The 22848-nt window shown below is 34.3% G+C and overlaps 1 pseudogene; it reads right to left on the reverse strand.

Moving 5' to 3' along the window:
• The window catches only part of LOC119535195, a 60277-nt pseudogene that overhangs the window by 21049 nt on the left and 16380 nt on the right, over positions 1 to 22848 (reverse strand).

Raw genomic sequence — 22848 nt, forward strand, 5'->3', positions numbered from 1 at the left:
TTAAATTAAAATCAGTCTTACATGAAGTATGTTGCAACCCACGTGGGAAGTTGACTCTCATCTGTCTAAAGAGTACTAGATGATACGAAAATACGTATTTTTTAAACAATGTGATCTCAAATTTAAACACTGCTCAAGATGGCCTGCATTTGCAATGGAATAACTGACTAATCACAGGCGGTTTGGGGAGGGCTTTGATCATTCAGAAGTATCTAAACTAGCTCCAGAATGCCAAGTATTCATGTAAATTACGGTTACATGTTAACATTGCTCTTCTTACATAAGCACTCATGAAATGGTATTCTGTAACTTGAATTCCATCCATTTTCCAGACCTCTACTCATGTCTGAGGGAAATCTATAAACTGTTTCTTAGTTTTAGGATTTAAAACAGTCTGAACTGTAATTTTGGTCCATACAGGAAGCAATTACTTGTTTCCGCGTTCCATGGTGGTTTTTTGTAATTGAAATTTGTTTGCTTCATGTCTCCCCTGGGTTCCCTTCTTTACTCTACCTATTCATTATGAGAATTATTTTCTTTCTTTCTTAAAATACGTTGTTTGTTTTACTGAAAGAAGGTTATCAACCACACATCTAGTCCAGACATTCAGTTTATGTGTTTGGAGACATTTCTCAGTTCCCTTCTGTGGGAAAGAGCTCTAAAGTGAACAGCTTTAGCACTAGCAGCCAGATGAGCAGGGAAAGCCCTTGCTGATGGCAAGTGTGTGATTTTTTTCTTCCTCAGCATAAAGATAACTTGATAATTCTTTTTAAGTTTCTTTTCACTGTTTTACTTACTGTCTTACAAAAAACAAAGACCACTAATATGATTCCACCCCTCTATTTTTAATATTTTGTTTTGTTTGGATTTGGAGTCTCTTCTATTTGACTTTTACTTTCATATCCAGAGTTCGTAGTACGTCAGTCATTTCAGGTTTGGGAATGTGACAAATTAAGTTCCTTAATTTGATCATAGGGACTTTTGGAGGGCAGCCAATTTGAAATAAAGCACCATGTTTTGGTGTTAAAACCTGATTTGGTTAAGAATAGAAGCAACTTCTGTCCCTGGGGGCAATGATTAAAAAAAAAAAAATTAACAGCTTGATTTGAGTAGCCAATAGGAAAGGTCCCTTTCATATTTGCATTAAAACTATTCTGTAGTCCCTAATGTACCATAATTCAAATTCTGTTCTCAAAGGTACAGACTTTAAAGCAGTGCCATTTGTTGTTGTGGTCCTATTCTCAAATTCATGGACAATGTTCCCCTCTTTTTCAAATAATGCTTGTATCTGGGATGCAAGCTATGTTTATCTTTTAAAATACATTTTTAAAAGTATTTTTAATGAACCAAACAAAATCAGATGTTTTCTACAAGTATCAGAATATATAATACATAGTGATTTGAGTATGAATTTTAAATCCACATTTTAGTGTCAGTGGGATATTGCAAAGACATTCCTTCTAAAGTTTCAATATTCCTTTTATTAAGGGTCTCAGGGAGGATAAATTAGTCAGCCATATTTATTTTCCAGGGGTATAAGGAATTGCTAAGTTTTTAATTAACTTTTTAAAAGGCTTAAGTGCCATCCAAATCAAGTGGATTGCACTGCTTTTTGAGCCAACAAGTGTAGGTATGCACTTTGTTTAGAAACACTGTGTATGTTTTTAGAGTTAGTTTCATGTAAAGTGATTGGACCCCTAGATGAGTGGGAGAGCTGAATAACCAGCTACTCATGGGCTGCTAATTAATTCATTGCCAATATCTTGGTTTTTTTCAGTTTTGCCTCCATGATAAATTAAAGAATGGGGGAGGGGTAAAGAAAGGGAAGACTGCTTTAGAACAAATGGTACGAAGTTGCCATTTGGGTAGAAACTGCAGCTAACTGGAAGTTACCTAAGCAATCTGATGTTACTGGGCCAGTCCTTTAAAGCTGCCATTGCATATTCTGTTGAGTAGTGAGGTGGTTGGTACATTAGACTTTAAATTTCTGAAATTGATGACATCCTTCAGGCATGTCTTCTGGAAATGGAATTCCTGTAACTTCCTGTATTTGCAATTTGTCCTACAATTAGTAGGCAGCAAGTAAAAACACGATCGTAGATTATAAAGATTTATATTAAAAGAGGACCAGAAATACTTGGTATTCAGTGGCACAGAAAGCAGGTTAAACAAAACAAAAGCACAGTGTTATGCTTCCAAGTTTCCATTTGTTTTGATACCACACAATCCTACACACCCGTGCGTGCACACACACAGGGCTTGCCTGACCTGCTCTGCTTGAGTCGTGTGTTTATTAAAAATTTTAAAAAGGTGAAGACATTCTGACACCCACAAAATATTTTAGTCAAAACCTTTCAGTTTCAATTTGGATATTCAAAATCATTGGCAGAAGCTTCAGTGAGTTTAGTTCCACTAAGATGTTTCACCTGCCTTATTGAGACTATTCTCAGTCTACTTTAAGTTACCATACCTTAAATTATTGAAAATTTATTAATTGCTGAATATATAATAACCTTTGCTTGTATGTAACTGAAAATGGTTTAAGAGCCAATATTTAGAGTATGACAATGGAGCTGAACAGTTTTTAATGTGCAAGCAGTTCTGTTCTTATGTACGACTTGTAACCTTAATTTACTGTGTAAAGATGGTTACATTATTTCCTTAGCTTTGTTTGTTGGAGACAAACAGAGAATGCTTGTTAAGTATGTCAAAACATAATCTTATCTTATGAATTTTTGTTAGTGTATTATATGAACTATATTTTTCATTTTCCCAGAAAGACAGCTTGTATAATGCTTTTTGGAAATTTCTGCTCTGTAACATCTTTAGAGCTGACAGTCTGTTAGGTTTGTTTTTTTCTTCATGGTAAAGTGTCAGTTGGTGGTTTTGTGAACTGTCAGAAATTCACAGGTCTTAAATGTTTTGGGGAAATTTATATTGGACACTGCTCTTTGCCTAGCAAATAAAAGATGTTAATATATTCCTGTTACTGGCATGTGCACGGCTATGTTATTAGAAGCCACTTTATCATTTTCCTGCTTTAAATCGCAATGTCTATTTATGAGTTCTGCTTGTAGTTTTTTTGCAAATAAAATAGTAAACTTAAAAAAAAAGCTACTGAAGGAAAATTATGATAAGATACAGCATCTACACTTCAGTTTATCTGGGAAATCAGATAAACTGTCAACAAAGGTAACCCACTTAATTGAATCTGAACTTCAAAATACTCATTTTAGCTATCAACATTTCTGTTATCTGCTTAATTCATGACCTTATATGGTCTTAAAAAATGGTGACAGAGACACTAAAATAATTATTTCTGTAGCACAAGACTTAATAACACTGGTATACATCTATTAAAAATTTATAACTTAACCTCTTAAAATTTCATAGGTGACGCAATGTCTTTACTCAAAGTAAAGCTTTTCTTAAGTCAAAGTTTTATTTGCTGGATACAAGGTATGTTTCTATGCTGACATAGAAAATACATTTATAGTCTATATATTTTCATATTCAACTAGACTCAACATTTTAGCCATAACCAAATATTGCTTTCAGTTTTCTTTCAGGAAGCTAAAAATGTTTATATTTCTTGATACTTACTTCTCTTTCTACTTTGTGATTTTCATACTGATATATTTGTTCTTTTAAAGGATTACATTCACTGGTTAATTCCTCATTTCTCTTTTCCAGAAGAAGCCTTTGTTTTTCACTTTCAGCTTTAAGATTTTTTTATGATATCCTGAAATCGGTCTTGGATGTCACTTACTGTCTTTTCTTTACTGTCAGCTTTGTTGTGAGCAACATCCAGTTGTTGTCAAAGCAACATATTTTCACTTTGCAGTTGGGATAACCTATCCTCTAAGGATTCCTGTTTTCCAATGTATTTACTCACTTTACCTTGTTCACTTTGATACCTGTGTTCAACCTCCTTCATCTGGCACTGTGTTTGGCTTAGGTCTCTTTGTACACATTATAAAATCAAAATCTTTTCTCTCAGAGCATCTCTTGTGTGATGGAGCTCAATTTCTAGGCTCTTGAATTTACTTTCAGCTTTAAAAAGTTGCTGAGAAAGAATCTCATTGTTATCTTTTAGGTTAGACACATCAAAATTCATTTTGTTCTGTAAATGAAACCACCCATCTCTTGCTCTCTGGAAAGCAAATTCCAGGTCTCTTTTTGATATCTGTTTTTGATCATGGTTGTTGACTGAAGCAGCCAGTCTAGAATGTTATAATTCAAATTCTGTTTCCAGTCTTTCCTTGCTTTGTTTTTCACTGTCTAATTTAGACTTCAGCATTGCATTCTCTGATGTCAGAACATTAATCTGTCCACTATACTGAAATATTGTTTTTGTTAATGTTTCCTCATTCAGTTTTAATGTCTTTTGAAGGTCATCATTTTTTTCTTTTACACTTTCCATGTTCTCAGAATATTTTTCTTTTTCCTGTTTGTGATTTTTTATTGTTTCTATTTCCAATCTTAGCATGGCAATTTCATCCTGCAACATGTGATTTTTATGCAAACGATCTTTTTCTTTTTCATGATTATCAGAAACCTATGTTTTATGAAACAAAGTAGACATTTAGTTACCACTCAATAAAATGACATATCATGATGGCCTCAGAAATTAAAGAATAACCTATATGTGCATACAATAAAAGTGCTGCAGCAAGGAACAATCCAACTGGAAAAAAATAAAGTTGAATCCAAACCACACACATTATTCAGCATAAATTCTTAAAAGTTCAAAAATTTAATTGAGAAAAATGAATTCATGAAAGTAAAAAAGGAATTAGAAGAGATTTTTGTTTTAAATATCTGAATTAGTAATGCTTTCTTGGTATTACAGCAAACACAGAAGGAACAAAATAAACCTTAATAAATTAGACTATATTTTTTTTAAAAATTGGGTTTAGAGCTACCCTACATGAAGAGCTTTGTATAGATTTGGTCAGACTAAAAATATTAAATACAATCCCCTCCAAACATACATGCAATCATTACAATATCAAATACATTTCACATATACTGTAATTTTAAATACTTCTGTCTGAATTGCCCCAAATAATACCACATTCTTTCTAATCTAAATTAATTCCACATGGGTTTACAGGTTGATATCTAACCTATACAGCTACTCCTCATTAAAAGCTGCAGCTCTGCATACAGCTTAAATTTCAATCTTAAATTTCTTAAAGTCCTTTAAAAGTTACTTTTTATTCTGAGAATATTCCAGAGATATTTTATATTTCTAACATTTTTATAGTCAGTTATAAGAATTACATTAATTGATAACTGATAAAACTAGGCATTGTATAAAGCAGTTATATATACAACAATTAACTAATTTAATTATCACAATTCTGCAAAATAGAGTTTCAAAAATAAATGAAAGTTGCAGGATTTCCCACGTCTTTTGTGTTCTTCTAATTAATGTTTTTCCACTAAACCACCATTATTTTTCTAGTATAAATACCAAAATACAAAAGAAACTTCATATTTTAAAAGACTAATGGTAAGGTAAAATTTATATTGTGCTTCTTAGAAAATCATTAGATTATTTGCTGCTCAGTAACTATTTCATTTTCATAATGTTTGAAACAGTAATAAATATGAAAGATGAAAATAAACTGAACTATTTTACTCAGAATGAAACATTTATCAATAAATTATCATTAAGTGTATGTTACGGCATTTCATTGTTGTCAGAAATCTCCTAGTACTGAAATAGGACCTCACTTGGGGCAAATTGTTACTTTTCTCAAGAGTGAGGAGAATGATATTCAAAATATCCCTCCAGCTATATTTTTCCTCACTTTATCTATGGGTAGTACTGATAAACTGACCTCTCCATTAATATCTATCACTGCCAAAAAGAATAACATTTGCTGTTAGTAGCAACAGCTTTGAGATTATAGAAGGATAATCCATCTCTAGAAAATATTAAAAGCTCTTTCTGGATAAAGCCATTGTGAATGTCACCACTTGACTGCTGTAGACAAATAATTTTGAATTAAGAATGTTAATTTATCCAATGGACCAAATATGCCAACACCCCACCACCCCACCAAATACATACACATATTCTTAAAGATCACCTATATTTTCCGTGACTCATATAGTTGGTTTTTAAAATATATACACAAATACATACACACATATTTTTAAATGACTAAGGAAAATATATTAGAATTCTCACTCACTTTCTTTTGAGCCTTTTCAATCTCCTTCTGTTTACAAAGGTGACTGGTCAGAATTCCATCTTGTAATATTCTGGCATTCTGTTCTCAAGAAAGTTGCCTCTGGGTGTCATTTCACTCTTCTACAAGCTAGAGACACATTTCATTAAATTTTGGAGTCTGAATTAAAAGCTTATTTCAGAGCAGAACCTTAAAAAAAAAAAAAAAGATCAATTAAAATAGTCTATTAAGACGCAAGATCTTTACCCCCTCTGAATTATTCAAATTTTAATTGCATAAATAACAACTAAATCTCTCATAGAGCAAAAACAGCTCTTAAATACAGACAAACATAATATTTTGAAAGAAAATGTCTTTATGAAACATTTGGTCTTAAACCATCACAACTATTTAACCTATATTTCAACATAAAAAATGCTAAAATTAACATTTAAGTTAATGATTAAACTCAATTTACCTTCCATTCTATTATTCAGAAAACATACTGAAACCCTATGATATGCCAACAATTGCACTAAGATAATAGTTGACTAAGGATATTTAGTTCATCTTTAGGATAATATTTTTGGTTCACTTTACACATTGAATCAAAGGGATAGCATAAATAATATCAATGACATAAAGTTAGATATATGAAATTCTTACCACAGATTAATTTACCTGATACAAATTATTTCTTACAGTCCTCAACTCCATATCTAGTGTTCAAAGACTGAGTTCAAGTTGTTTCATTTCAACTTCTTTGTTATACCGCTCTTCTTTTCTTACGTGTTCTCTGACTCTGTCATACAACATATCAGCATATTTACTTTTCTCTTCTTCTTGTTTTAATGTAAATCTGCAATAAAATGCTTAATTTAAATTCATTTTGTTAGAAAATTAAAAGTTCACTTTGTGCTCTGGCTCTTTATGTTGGTATATTATCCAGTTTATGAAATTTCAGTGTTCTCAAAATTTTGTCCTTCCAAGTTCTCCTGTCTTTTAATTTCTCAATTTAATCTTTTCCAAAAGTGATATTTGAAAGTAACACTAAAAAGACATTCTGCTAATTGGTAAGTTTTGTTACTAGCACTCTGGTAAATACTATGGGAAAGGAATTTTCAAATTATTCAGTAATGTTTGGGTTGAAAATTACCTTTATTTCCAAATAGTAATAATTACTCTTCCATTAGGACAAATAATTTAGAGTTGACTAATTAAGAAGAGAAGCTGCTGTCTAATGTTTATAAATTCACTAGAATAAAATTTTGAGGAGTTCATGAAGATGAAATACTACAGGGGCCCTAAAAAGGATTTACAGTGTAACATGGCACCTTCAGATGTCTTTTGTATAACATACATCTGTAGATTGCTATAATCCAACAAGAGGCTAGGTGGCCTAATATCTGTCAGCCCATGCTTTTTATCTTTCTTTAACACTTTCAACTTATCTTACCTTGTTCCTTATCTATTTCATAAAGTATTTTAAAATCCCTTTTGGAACAAGAAGGATCTATGTGAACTAATTAAATGATAATCTATTTCCATTTTACTTCTCATTCCATGCATATGGAAAACTGCACAAATTTTTTTAAAAATGATTCTGGTTTTAGAAAAATGGTCATTTCATATTTTGATGGTGAAAGTATAGATTAATATAAATTGCCTCAGGAACAATTTAGAAATACAGATTAAAGACACTTTTAAAACATTCTTATGCTTCAACTAAGTAATTCTGTATTGAAGAATTTACTCAAAGTAAATAAAACATATATTTAATTATTAGTATAAGTATTCATGTTAAAGACTTCCTGTATTATTTCTAAGAATTTCATATTCTGAAGACCTAAGAGTTTCTCTCCTCTATTAAGTCCCAGAAGATAGATTGGCAATTACCAAAATTCCCTTACATATTTGTAGTAAAATTAAATAGTAAATACAGGACATTGGGGAGCTAGTGATAACACAGAAGCTAGTGGAGAGGGAATGATAATCTAATATGCTCAGATATATTAATGAGGCTGAATTCAAAGCTATGGGAATGGATAGGGGTGATGATTGCTTGTTAAGGGTATTATAAGTATCAGAGCTCTATTGAAGGCAAATAGGATCAAATGTTGTTTAACGGCATATATCCCACATATCAGCACTACACATATAAATAGTTGTTTGCATGACACACTTCTAAGTTATGGCACTAGTACAGAGAATTGACAATAAAATGCTATATGGGAAATATCTGCCTATTGCATACTAGGGACTATAATTAATAGGAATACTTATTACTACCATGCAAACATCAGGGACAAATAATGAAGGGCTGAAAGAGCCATGCAGTGTTTGGGTAATGAGAATTATTTCAAATGGAGAGTAATGAGAATTGTACAACATAAAAAAAAAAATCATTAGTAGCTCAAATATTTTTTTAAAACCAAGCTTTTATGCCTCAAACTGTAAAGTTCTTGTTCCCATTCCACTTTTTTATGCTCTCATGTGATTTCATTTCTTTGGTTTCTGATAGCTCCTTTTGTAGTTTGCTAACCTTATTTGTCATTTTTTTTGTTTTTCCTGTAAGGAGTTCACAGTGATTTTTTTTTAATTCTATTAATCTTTCATATGAAAGCACTGCATCCTGGATTTTGAATAGGATCATAGAATCTGTATCAGGGAGAAAACAAAGATAGAAATAAAATGTATGTATATTTTTTAACTATAATGAACTGTACATGTGCACATTTAGTCATTCATACATTGAACAAATACATATTGAAATACACATATTGTAATATATATATATTATGGAAGACATTAAACAAAGCTCTGGTGTATAGACAAGAGATAAAATAGACAAGATCCATGCCCTTCTTTAGCTTAAAGTCTAAGGTAGGAGAAAGACAAATAGCATAACTACAATAAAGATAGATATGGTAAGAAAACAGAGTTCTATGATCACATTGCACATGATCTAGACTGCACCCAGGGAAGATTTCCCTGAAAGGATGAGCAGGAAGTAACTGAGCAAAGTGAGAGAAAGAGCATGCAGGACAGTCTACAGCGCATTGCAATCCACTTCCAGTCATGATACAACAGGACTGATTTAGCATCCCACCTGAAACAACCAAAAACAGAACAGACAAAACATGTTAAACAATTTTCAAGAAAATGGGCTTCAGGCAGTGAAGGACAATGGTCCCTGAAAGAGAGGAAACAAACCAAGTAAGGCTTATGACAGCCTCAGCTCAGTGCCTTGAGAGAGTTTCCAGGCGACAACACAGGAAGAAGGAACCGAGGTGAGGTCCAGTGGACTCCCTGAGCTGAGGTGAAGAAGCTGAGAGTCTGGAGAAGCCAAGGCAGACGGAGATGATCAGAGAGAACACCAGAGAGGAGAGAGTGGAGCAGAGAGAGAAACCTGAAGAAGTACTGGATGGAAATGTGGATCCCCACAAAGGAGTAAAAAGGAAAATAAAACAATCTTTATTCACAGACAACATGATCACATATAGGAATTGGCACACTCCAACCTGTGGGCCAGCTGCTTGTTTCTGTAAAGAAAATTGTACTGGGACACAGACATGTCACCATTCATTTATGTTTTGTCTGTGGCTACTCATGCTACAATGGTAGAGTTGAATCACTGCAATAGAGACCATATTGACCACAGTCTTAAACGTTTACTATCTGGCCCTTTAAGAAAAAGTTTAATGACCCCTTGTCTATGTAGAAAATCAGATGAGGTCTATAAAAAACCTTCTAGAACAAATAAGTGAGTTTAGAAACACTGCAGGATATAAAATCAATATACAAAATCAATTGTATTTATATACAAGCAATAAACAAAGATTGAAATTTCTAACATATCATTTGTAACTGCATCAAAAATATGAAATGTGGATAGATCTGAGAAAAGATGGAAGGATCTATATAGTAAAAGCTATGAAATATTACTGAGAAAATTAAGTAAGGTGTATATAAATGCAAAGAGGTATTCTTTGTTCAGGGCTGAAAGATTCAACATTGATATATGTCAAGGTCCCCAAATTAACCTACTGATTGAACACAATCCAAATCTAATTCCCAGCAGGCATTTTTTTTTTTTTTTTTTTTTTAGAAATTGACCACCTGATTCTAAAATTCATATGAAATGCAAAGGACCTATATAACAACCAAAAAACCCTGAAAAAGAACAAAGTTGGATGGCCAACAACCTGGTTTCAAGAAGTATTATAAACTGATAGTAATCAAAACAGCATATTGGTGTAAAGAGAGCCAAAGAGATTGATGAGACAGAAAGTCCAAAAATAAACCCACATATACGTTGTGCTGGTTTGTATATATTATGTCCCCCAGAAAAAGCCATATTCTTTTATGCACTCTTGTGGGGGCAGACATGTTAGTGTTGATTAGGTTGGAACTTTCTGATTGAGTGCTTCCACGGAGATGTGACCCACCCAACTGTGAGTGACAACTTTGATTAGGGTGTGACCCCTCGATTGAATGTTTCCATGGAAATGTGGCCCCACGCATTCAGGCTGGGCCTTGATAGTTCACTGGACTCTTATAAAGGGGCTAAAATAACCTCAGAGCTGCAACCAAGAGACACATTTTGAAGATGGTCATTTAAAGCTGACATTTTGGAGAATGCCATTTTTAAACGCAACCTGGGAGAAAGCAGATGCCAGCCACATGCCTTCCGAATTAACAGAGGTTTTCCAGATGCCAATGGCCTTTCTCCAGTGAAGGTACCCTGTTGCAGATGCCTTATGTTGGACACTTTATGGCCTTAAGACTGTACTTTGTAACCACATAAACCCTGTTTTATAAAAGTCAGTCCTTTTCTGGTGTTATGCAAAATGGCAGCATTAGCAAACTGAAACATATGTGGATAACTGATTTTTGACAAAAGCACAATGGCAATGCAGTATAAATTAAAAAGGTTAGAAAAACACAATATCCATATGCAAAAAAATGATCTTAGGACCAAACAATATACACAGTGGTGCTGAATACATATTACATAGTAATGACTTCTTAGCACAAAATTACTGTGCATTAAATAGCAATGTCACAAATTAGCAAGCAATATGTAAATGTCTTTGCTGTCTAAAATGAGAATAAATTGTTGGTGCTGAATTATTTCATGTCTTCTTGTATGTAAGCATCCCATTTTTTAAACAGAAGAAATTTTTAAACAGAAGAAAAAAACAGAAGAAAAAAAAAGAACTTGGAGACATACCTCACACCATATACAAAATTGAATAAAAATTGATCATAGATCTAAATGTTAGACCTAAAACTATGGAACTTCTAGAAGAAAGCATTGGAGAAAATCTTTATGTCCTTCTGCTAAGCAAACAGTTCTTGGATATGACAATAAAAATAAAATTCATGAAAGAATACATGGATAAATTGAACTTCATCAAAAAGTAAAACTTCTGATCTTCAATAGATACGATTAAGAAAATGAAAAAAAAAGCCACAGATTGGGAGAAAAATCACTGCAAAAAATGTAGCTGCTAAAGGGAATATATAAAGAATATAAAGAACTCTCAAAATTGAATAACAAAACAAACTTTTTTTTAATGGGGAAAATTTTTGAACATACAGTTCATGAAAGAAGATATACAGATGATAAATGAGCACATGAAAACATGCTCAACATTATTAGTCATTAGAGAAATGCACATTAAAACCATAATGATATACACACTACACACCTATTAGAATGGCTAAAATTGAGAAGATGGTCTCTACTAAATGCTGGCATGGATGTGAAGGAACTGGAGCTCTCATACACTTCTAGTGAGAATGGAAAATGGTACAACTACTTTGGAAAACAGTTTGGCAGTTTCTTAATAAGGCAATATAAAGGGATATGAGGAAACTTTTGATGGTGAAGGATATGTTGACTATATTGCTTGTGGTGATGTTTTCACATGTGGACACATATGTCAACACTTAAGTTGTACACTTTGTACATGTGCAGTATATCATATGCCAATTATACCTCACTAAAGCTGCTGAAACAAAAATCTCTATTGTAGGAACAAACACCTAAGGAAGTAGCTGGGACACAGAGAGAGGAAGATAGGAAATGATGTGAGAAGCTAGAGGATTGTGGTCTTTAACCTTACAGCAATGAGAAGTGATTTCTGGGTTCTAAGCAAGAAGGTGATGTGACAGATTTTAATTTTTAAAAATATGTAATAATTATGGTTGCATGGTAGACCATGGTTTCGGGAGCTGTGATGCAGGGAACACAGTTCTGAGATGATGCAGTATTTCAGGTAGGAGATAAACGTAACCTGACCACAGGTGAAGGCATAGGAGTGAGGTGGACTCAAGAAAAGCTTAGGATGCCATTCCCACAGAGACAAGAACAGTGGAAATTATCAGAGGTATAGACTGTGGATCTGTAGTGCTGAGATGAACAGCACTCTACCACACCAGTGCTCTGTGGTGCAGTACTAAACAAGGTGTGCACATATTACAACAGTATACATAAAACGGTATATATTTATACAAGGGTCCTACCTTTAGAAACCATTTTAAGTTCAAGTTGTTCAGTTAGCAACACAGAATTTTTATAATTAGGGTTAGGCAATTCACAATCCTCTGAAGTCATTTCAGATGACTGATCTAAGTCATCAAGGTCATCCATAGAATTAGTTTGCTTTTTGTCCTATAAAATAAATAATACTATTTCAAAATGTTCCCAAAATATTTATAGCATATTCTAAGTCTATAGAGGTGGTTAATTAGAATCATTTTATATGAGCAAAAACTGCTTAAAAAAACTGAGTTCTGTCAAAATATACCTTTATCAGTAGCTAGTTTCAAAATAGCTTTTTCAAATTAAAAATATTTACTTTATAACCAAAAATGTTTTTTTTAATTTAACCTTCAAAATTCATATTTTAATGAAAGAATAATATTTTCATTAATTTATTTTTTATAGTACCTTGTTCTTTTTATCAGATGTTTTCTTTGCAGGCCTAAAAAAAAACAAATAATTCCCTTCAGGCAAATATTACGTATGTAAAATTCAAAGAATATCTAAAACTTTTGTTTTTATATAGCAATTGCATTAGTAATTTCTTTCTCCTTTTCCTAAGAATGTTTACAGGTAATTTAAAATGCAATAATTTTCCACAATGAGGATTAAACTATTAATAGGAAAAGAAACATTAAAGGATAAGGGAAATATACTAATAATATCATTGAAATATTTAATTCAGATGAAAAGGAAAACCATAACATTATTTGCATTATTTGATAGAAAAAAAAATAAATGATTCTTTTGCCATTTTCAATAAAAACAAGCTTTCACTGGCACTAAATTCTATTTGGAAAGTATTTGTTAAATCCCCATATGAGTGACCTCCTTATTTAATAATGATGACATTAATTAGCTTTCTGAGGATTCACTATGCACTTACTATGAATTATTCTAAACACTTTACACACCTTAACTCATTTTAATCCTCAAACAATTCTATGATGTAGGTAATATATGAGGTATATTAAAAAGGAAGAAACTGAGGCATGGTTTCTGCCTAAGTAAATTGTCCAGGGTCATAGTGCTGCTCAGTAGCACCCAAAGAATTCAGATCCAGAATTCTGGCCCCAAAGCACGTGTTTCACACATGCTCAGAAAGTAATATTTATTTTTAGGTGTTTTCAAGTAATATGGTAGCAAATGAATCCATATTATCATTCCATTTCTGGACATAATTATAAATAATAATTTCTGAATCTTGCAAATATTTTTTAAGAATAAGATTTTCTATCTAGGAAATATTGGAAAACTACTTTCAATTAAAGAAAGATTTGTTTTTTCAAAAGAAATTCATCAACAGGCATTCCTTCATCAATTGAATATTTATTCATGCATTCAACAAATAGTTATTTGGCAAACAAATGTATCAAGCTCACTGTGGATACAGGGAAAAACACTTTTTGTACTTTAGAATGTTATAATCCATAAGTAGTAATTTGGGATAGATTGTCAGTAGTTTCTTTTTCTATTGTACATACAACAGTATCCTCCCATTTCCCTCAGAATCTGAGTAACTATTAAATTGATATAGACTGATATTTTACACTATCTTACAAAATCATAGCCATTGATACTATCAAAGGCACTGCAGTATTAGAATTATCAGGAAATGATTACATTCTATTCAGTCTGGCCTAAGTGTTTGTATATTTATTACTATATACATTTTTAAAAATCTACCTATGAGTTTACACATTGTAGTTAGTCCATATTGGTGAGGCATTATAGTGTTTGCCTTTATTTCTGGTGTACTTCACTCAAAATGCTGTGTACAGGATCCATTTGCCTTGTTGCCTGTCTCACAGCTTCACTCCCTCTTGTAGTTGCTCAGTATTCCATTGTATGCACACGCCACAGTTCACCATTCTGTTCCTCAGTCAGTGTACCCTTAGGCCACCTCCACCCATTGCAAATCATGCATACTGTCTCCATAAACAACAGTGTGCAAATGTCTGTTCATGTTTCTGCTCTCAGGTCTTCCGATGACATATCCTGTAATGAGGTTGCAGGACCTTATGGCCCTCACATACTTAGCTTTTTGTGGAACCACCACATTGACCTTCAGAAAGTCTACACCATTCTGCCTGCACATCAAGAGTAGATAGGCACATCCCTCTCTCCATGTTTTTTCTAACACTTCACTCTAGCTAAGCCAACTCAGCAGGTGAACTTACTACCCTCCCCTCTATGTGGGAAACAATTCCCAGGGGTGTAAATCTCCCTGGCAACACAGGATATGACTCCCAGGGATGAATCTGGACCTGCATCATGGGATTGAGAATATCTTCTTGACCAAAAAGGGGATGCAAATGAAATGAAATACAGTTTCAGTGGCTGAGTGATTTCAAATGGAGTCGAGAGGTCACTCTGGTGGACATTCTTATGCACTACATATATATAACACCTCTTAGGTTTTAATGTATTGGAATAGCTAGAAGTAAATACCTGAAACTATCAAACTCCAACCCAGTAGCCTGGACTCCTGTAGATGACTGTATAACAATGTAGATTACAAGGGGTGATGGTGTGATTATGAAAATCTTATGGATCACACTCCCTTTATCTAGTGTATGGATGGATGAGTAGAAAAATGGGGACAAAAACTAAATGTAAATTAGGGTAGTATGGGGGTGTGATTTGGGTGTTCTTTTTTACTTTCATTTTTTATTCTTATTCTGATTCTTTCTGATGTAAGGAAAATGTTCAGAAATAGATTGTGGTTATGAATGCATAACTATATGATGGTACTGTGAACAGCTGATTGTACACCATGAATGACTGTATGGTATGTGAATATATTTCAATAAAACTGAATTTAATTAAAAAAAAAAGATATCTGACAAGACTCAAGTGATGAATTTCAAGCAATAGGCCAAGTATATAAAATAATGAGGTGTTTTGAGGAAAAAAAATCTACCTACGATAGTATGACTTTTAAGTAATATCTGTATATTGAATTATATATGAGAATATTCCATTTCTAAACCATTCTGAATGAACAACCACCTACCATAAAACTATATATGAATAGAAATACTAATGGCAATTAGTTTACTGTGGGTCTTCAAAAGGCAATGCATTATAATCAGCAAGCTCTCTGATACTTAGAAATGCAAACTGGATCATTTCTACCAGCATGCAAACATACTCTAAAATCTCCCATCTCCCTTGACCCCTACATTCCTCTTTAGTTCTCACCCTTTCTATTCCCTTCTGCAGTAAAAATTTGCAAAGGATTTTCTGCACTTATCCACTATGATTCCACTTCCACATCCACCATTTATTGAAAACTCTCCATATCAGAGCCACCTGTCCTCATCCTGATCAACTTTCCAGTGTATGTGATAGAGCTGAGTATTCTCCTACCTTAGCCTGTACATTACATTCTCCTGTTTTATCACTGCTGACACTACTTCAAAAGAAAATACTTTATTTATTTTACCTTTCTTCATCCTGATCTACTTCACTTAGACTGCTGTCATTATTCACTTGTGATAGGATGTCAGTTAGTGAATCTCTCTTCTCAAACATTGCTGTAATCACAGATTCCTTTGAGGTCCATTATTCTTTCTCATTTTTCTTTACTTCCTTCATATGCAAGGCAGGACTTCTACTTTAAAAAATCCACACACAAAAGAAGATGACAGTTTCTAACAATTCTACTGACAAATAATAATAAAACAATTTTTGTAAGTTTCCAATTCTTCAACATCTTTATTTACTCATTAATTCTTAAAACAGTTACGAAGTATGGACTATCTACAAGGAAATGCACATTCCCTGCATCAAACACAAGTAAATATACAACGATGATACAATGTGATGTGTAAAAGTTGATACTATGAAAATTTTCTTTGAGTACAAGGAAGGGTTTACAGAAGTCAAATATAACAGAGGAGCTCACCAGGCACAGAAGTGAGAGAAGCCATTCTACTTAAGAGATCACAAAGTGAGCTCAAAGATTAGGCACATGGGGTCTATGGTGTTTCCTAGGAATCTGAAAGGAAAAGTGGAAAACATATGGAAGCAAATAGTGAGAGATGAGTCAGAAAGGAATTTTGAACCTTGAAAGTTTCAGCAAAAGGCTGGAGCTCACTGCCCAAAAGGACTCTTAGACATGAAGTAATAGGTAAGACTTGTGCTAATTCTGGGTTTTGTTTTTAAATATAATGCTTAATTAAAAATAAATTTATCAAATAGCATGAGGCACATATAACATGAAAGAAGAAATCAGGGAAATAATCTTGGATGGGGGCCTTATTTTTAAAATATCCATATGCCATTACATGTAGTTCAAAATAACAATAATCTTATTTTGTTGGAAAACAAAATAATTTGTTAACCTTTTTTCACTTTTAGCCTAGGCTAATCATAATATAAAAAGCTCTATTTACCAAAAGAAACTGTAATTATTTTTTTCCTAGGGTAAATGAATAGAAAAGAAATTATTAGAGATCCAAGATGGTGGATTAGGAGAGACAGAGCAAATTATCCTCCATGAAGAACATGAGGTATAGGACAGAAAGCACCCGAGAACAGCAGTTCCAGGGTTCCACCAGCTGGGCAGGGACTTCTACACCCATAGAAAGTATGTACTTGGAGAAACTGAAAGACTGCCTTCAAGACAGGTGGGGGTTCATCCTGGAACACCACTGGGGAATGGGCAGCTGGAGACAGCAAACAACACAGTGGGGAGTAGCCTTCCTCACTAGGTACCCTCCTCACTACCTGGTGTGAGTGACAACCCTTCACATACCCGCAGCCAAGAGCCCGTTCCAGGGACTAGAGGTTGGAGCAGGCAGGCAAACACGGAAATGGCAGCTTTCCATGCCATGTGCAGCCACCTTTGCATCTAGCTGGGAAACAACCTTTCACAGCCCTGGGCAGAGAGTTTCCTTGAGGGATTCAGAATTCAGCAGACTTGTGATGGTGTCTGCCCTGCTTCCACAGAAGCCCGCGGTGTGCACATCACAGAGGCAGGAAGGTGGCATGGAAGAGCCAGGAGCCCTCCCCATATCCCAGCCACTCCTGGGCCCAGGGCAGAGAAGGAGTGTGGGGCTTTTGAGCTGAAAGGTGAGACACATAGTTCTGCAGCTCCAAAGTACTCCACCTGCAGCCCTAGGAACGACCAGGACCACTGTGCCCTGGAGCAGACTCTCTTCAAATTGCACAGGGCACACCCCCCAACCACAGGGCTGGCAGACCCCACTGCACGTGAAAAATTGGTGCACTCATTGGACCTTCACATGGTTTGGCCCCCCACTCAGTGCAGAGGTGAAGTTGGAGAAAACTGACTTGAGTTTGTTGGCTCAGGAGCGCCATCTGCTGGTAGGTCAGGAAAAGTGCACTCCACCATAAGTAGACCATAGGAAGACCGTATGTCTTCCTCATAAGACACAGGAAGGACACAATATATTAATAAAAGGGACAATTCACCAAGAAGAAATAACAATCATGAATGTTTATGCACCTAATCAGGGTGCTCACGGATACATGAGAAAAACATTGGCATAACTGAAGGAAGCAATAGATGTTTCTACAATAATTGTGGGTGATTTCAATATACCACTCTCTTCGACAGATAGATCAGCCAGACAGAGGAGAAAGAAGGAAACTGAGATACTAAACAATGTGATAGAAGAATTACACTTGATAGACATATCAACAGCATTACATCCCAAATCACCAGGATATACATTCTTCTCTAGTGCTCATGGAACTTTCTCCAAGATGGATGATAGGCTGGGGCATAAAACAAGCCTCAATAAATTTTAAAAGATTGCAGTTATTCAAAGCACATACTCTGACCACAGAGGAATGCAATTAGAAGTCAAAAATCATCAAAGATACAGAACATTCACAAATCTCTGGAGATTAAACAACACACTCCTAAACAATCAGTAGGTCGAAGAAATTTCAAGAGAAATTGTTAAATATCTAGAGATGAAAGAAAATGAGAACACAGCATATCAAAATTTATGGATGCAACAAGACAGTCCTCAGGAGAAAACTTGTAGCTCTAAATGCATACATTAAAAAGGAAGAAGGAGCTAAAATCAAAGAACTAATGAAAGAATTGAAGAAGCTAGCAAATGATCAGAAACTAATCCTAAAACACACAGAAGAAAAGAAGTAACAAGGATTAAAACAGAAATAAATGATATGGACAACAACAAAAAAATGGAATAAATGAAACCAAAAGCAGGTTGTTTGAGAAGATCAACATGATGGACAACCCTTTGCTAGATTGATGCAGTCAAAAAGAGAGAAGACCCAAATAAAATAATAAATGAGAGGGAGCCATTACTGCAGATCCCAAAGAAATTTAAAAGTCATAAGAGGATACTATGCACAACTGTATAGCAACAAACTAGAGAATTTAGAGGAAATGGATAATTTCCTGGAAACACATGAAAAACCTAAAGTGAACAGAGAAGAAATAGAAGACCTCGATAAACCTATCATAAGTAAAGAGACCCAAACAGTCATCAAAAAGCTTCCAACAAGGGCAAGTCCAGTGATAGAGGGAAGACTGTTACTGCAAAGGAGAGGCTAGGCCTGCTTATAATTGTGCCTAAGAGCCTCCTCCTGAATGCCTCTTTGTTGCTCAGATGTGGCCCTCTCTCTCTAGCTAAGCTAACTTGGCAGGTGAAATCACTGCCCTCCCCCCTACATGGGATCTGACACACAGGGGTGTAAGTCTCCCTGGAAATGTGGAATGTGGCTCCCAGGGAGGAATCTAGACCTAGCATCATAGGATGGAGAACATCTTGACCAAAAGGAGGATGTGAAATGAAATGAAATAAGTTTCAGTGGTTGAGAGATTCCAAAAGGAGCTAATAGGTCACTCTGGTGGACACTCTTAGGCACAATATAGATAACCCTTTTTAGGTTCTAAAGAATTGGAATAGCTAGCAGTAGATACCTGAAACTACCAAACTACAATGCAGAACCCCTGAATCTTGAAGATGATTGTATAAAAATGTAGCTTATGAGGGGTGACAATGTGATTGGGAAAGCCATGTGGATCACACTTCCCTTCATCCAGTGTATAGATGGGTGAGTAGAAAAATGGGGGTAAAAAAAGGCACCCAGTGTTCTTTTTTAATTGTTCTTTTTCTCTTTAATTTTCATTCTTATTACGTTTGTGTGTGTGGTAATGAAAATGTTCAAAAATTAATTTTGGTGATGAATGCACAGCTTTATAATGTAACTGTGAACAACTGAATGTATGCTTTGTATAACTGCATGGTATGTGAATATATCTCAATAAAATTGAACTGAAAAAAAAAAGCTTCCAAAAAATAAAAGCCCAGGGCCAGATTGCTTCACAGGGGAATTCTACCAAACTTTCCAAAAAGAACTCTCACCTTTCCTATGAAAACTCTTTCAAAAAATTGAAGAAAATGGAATACTACCTAACCCATTTTATGAAGCCAATATCACTCTAATACCAAAACCAGATAAAGATGCTACAAGAAAGGAAAATTACAGTCCAATCTTCCTAGTGAATACAGATGAAAAAATTCTCAACAAAATTCTTGCCAATCAAATCCAAAGACACATTTAAAAAATCATACACCATGACCAAGGAGGGTTCATTTCAGTCATGCAAGGGTGATTCAACATAAGAGTATCAATCAATGTAATACAACACATTAACAAATCAAAAGGGAAAAAATCAATTGATCAGCTCAATAGATGCTGAAAAAGCATTTGACAAAATTCAGCATCATTTTTTGATGAAAACATTTCAAAAGGTAGGAATTGAAGGAAATTTCCTCAATATGATAAAGGGCATATATGAAAAACCCACAGTCAGCATAGTACTCAATGGTGAGAGACTGAAAGCCTTCCCTCTAAGATCAGGAATGAAACAAGGATGCCTGCTGTCACCACTATTATTCAACATTGTGCTAGAAGTTCTAGCCAAAGCAATCTGGCAAGACAAAGAAATAAAAGGCTTCCAAATTAGAAAGGAAGAAGTAAAACTGTTATTATTCACAGATGATATGATCTTACATTTGGAAAACCCTGAGAAATCGATAACACAACTACTTGAGCTAATAAAAAAATCAGCAAAGTGGCAGGATACAAGATTAATGCACAGAGGCAACAACCTCTTTAAGGTCAACTATTAGATGTGGCCCCCTTCCCCATATGTCAACACCCCCTTTAATATGAATAAGGTAGGGTGCTCACTGTCTAGACACCCCTGAAGATGGAGAAAGAGATTAAGTGAGAGGAAGGGGAAACAACAAACAAGATAAGATTTATCAAAGGTGTGTGAATACTGAAACTTTGTATAATTATATTTATACATATGGATGCTAGGGTGTTGGAATGTCTAGAAGGAGGTACATGACATGGTGGAACTGAAGCCTACAGCATCCTTTGGGATTTGCTCTACAGCTGCTCATTAAATTGTGCCTTGAAGGTCTTCACCTTTCTCTATATAACTTGTATTGCATAATGGGGAAGGGACTGCGACTCTGGAACTCTAAAACATAACAATTTTTGAAATTTCATATATAACTGCTTGTTGAGCTGTAGATTGAGAGTTGACACCTCTCTGTATGCATGTTATATTTTACAATAATGAAAATGGCTGAGGTTGTGGAACTGTGACCCATGATATTCTATGAAATTTGTTCTCTAACAATTTGTGAAATCATACTTTGAAAGTTATCACTGTGTAATATGTTAAAGTTCACAATTAAAAAAATGGGCAAAGACAAAGAAAAGAATATTATCAGCATGTATCAACAACATTTACAAAGGGACAAAATTTTCCCACTAGAGATTATCATTTTAGGAAGTGACCATGAGACCCTGAGAATAAAATTAAAAAAAAAAAAAGTAAGATAAAAAAAAGTTTTGTAGGTAGGTCTTCTAGTTAAGACTAAGCATCTAAAAAAAGAGATCCTCCTCAGATCAATTATTATAATACTCCTCTTGAGCCAACTTCAAAAATAAGTCTGCAATTCCAGAATATGAAATATTTTTCATTTTGAACATAGTTGATGGAAGAGGAGTTTTAACCAGAAAACATCTGGTCATGAGAATTAAAACCTGTCACCTCAAATTTAGGAAGGCTGACTTCTGTAGCAGTGGTAACAAGCAGCCTCCAGAACTGGTTTTAAATCCTTTTAACCAATTCAATGACCTCTGGCTTCACTCACCTACCAATCAATGTCAGCCAATTGCTTCTGAAAGAAAGTCAACCATTTCAATTAAGGTTGAAACTTAACAATAAGAAAACTCATTTCAATTAAGGTGCCTTGGAGTCTGCCAATCAACAAGAGTCTCACAGGCAGGAACACACTGTTACAGGTGACAATGACCTGCTCAGACCTGTGAAATGTGCCAATCCTTTGTTCTTCCCCAAACCCCACATGAGGTCAGCAGTGGGTTCGCTTAGAAGAGATTCCAGGCTGGTACAGCTCTCTCTTACCATGAAGAGTAGTAAATTCTAATTTGTCCTTTTATTTCTCATATTGAGGACTAATGATCCTTCAGAAATTTAAGTCCTATAATAATTTACCACTCATTTTATTTTTCTTAATAAATGAGGCTTGTTATTCCTCTGATCCACTTTACTTTACCATAAGTAAAACTATCATAAATACTAGTAAAAGAATTAATAATAAGTAACACAATATTGGCCTTTTCTTTCTAAATGAAAAAAAAAAATAGAGAGAATGTCACCTATTACAAAGAACCAAAAGAATGTAAAAAAAAAAAAGTACATAATTGCCAATTAAAACTGTCAGACTTGACCCACATCAAACTTGTTTTCTGTTTAACTGAGAATTAATCTAACATTCAAAAAAATCCACACAGGTGAACACTGTAAATTCTATTCACTCATTCAGTAAATATTGATTGAGATTTATTGTGTCTGTAGCCTCTTCTCTAAAAATTGAGGCTATGGCAGTGAACAGACAGAAAAACTACCCATAAGAGTGAGGTAAACACACAATAACAATAAACAAGATAAATAAGCAAATTATATAGCATCTTAGAGGAGAAAACCTTAAACAGAGAAAGGAAAATCTGATGTGTGGTAGGGGGACAGGTGGTTGAAATATTAGTCAGGATGACCAGAGA

Source organism: Choloepus didactylus, chromosome 5 (assembly GCF_015220235.1).
Source record: "Choloepus didactylus isolate mChoDid1 chromosome 5, mChoDid1.pri, whole genome shotgun sequence".
Taxonomy (NCBI): domain Eukaryota; kingdom Metazoa; phylum Chordata; class Mammalia; order Pilosa; family Megalonychidae; genus Choloepus; species Choloepus didactylus.